Source organism: Sinocyclocheilus anshuiensis, unplaced genomic scaffold (genome assembly GCF_001515605.1).
Source record: "Sinocyclocheilus anshuiensis isolate Anshui unplaced genomic scaffold, SAMN03320099.WGS_v1.1 scaffold299, whole genome shotgun sequence".
Classification (NCBI taxonomy): Eukaryota; Metazoa; Chordata; class Actinopteri; order Cypriniformes; family Cyprinidae; genus Sinocyclocheilus; species Sinocyclocheilus anshuiensis.
The window spans coordinates 327,692-328,441 of NW_015552565.1; positions in this window are offsets into that span (position 1 = coordinate 327,692).

A 750-nucleotide genomic window follows, 5' to 3' on the forward strand; every position below is an offset into this window, starting at 1 on the left:
TCAGCCCCCTCAGAGGCGCTCCTGTGGATGGAAACACAAATGGAAGTTTTAATAAGCCCCTATGTTTATCCCGCTGGCAGCGGGGTTGCTGTTTAATGCGTTCCTCCGTCGCTTGTGCCGTTAGAGGTGCAAAGCTCATTAGATCTTGGTATTAAACACCGCTGTGGTCCTTCCGCTGTGATTCTGTGAAAACTCCGAGCTCTTAGCGGTGTTCATTACGGACAGGAAGATGCCCTTTCCTTCTTTATTCCTCCTTCGCTTCATGTTGGACTTGCAAATCTGGTGTCTATAGGAGTCTTTGCCTCTAATCAATGCTTTTCTTTCCACCCCACGCTCAAGGTGGATTTTTCCTGATCCATGCGGGGAGAGCTCGGCGAGGGGACGGAAATATCACAATGCCTTTGAAGGTGGATGGGATTGGTGTCGAGAAGGAGCTGGCAGATTGCCCACGCACTCTTCTGTTTATTTCTGTTCTTTTCTATCAAGGTGTCAATCAAAGCTTGACACCTGACCCCACCTGTGAGCTGTGAGGAAGCTCATTCCCTGCCTGTTAGTCTCATACATCTGCTGCTTTCCCACTGGATTTCCTGTTCACACTTCAAATAACAGCCAAAAGTATCTTGTCTGTTGACAATTCAGTAAATAAATAAGCATGTTACTAGAGTTACTAGATTCATTTTAGGGTGGTAAACAAGGATTTTGACTTGTATGTAAACAATATATATATATATATATATATATATATATATA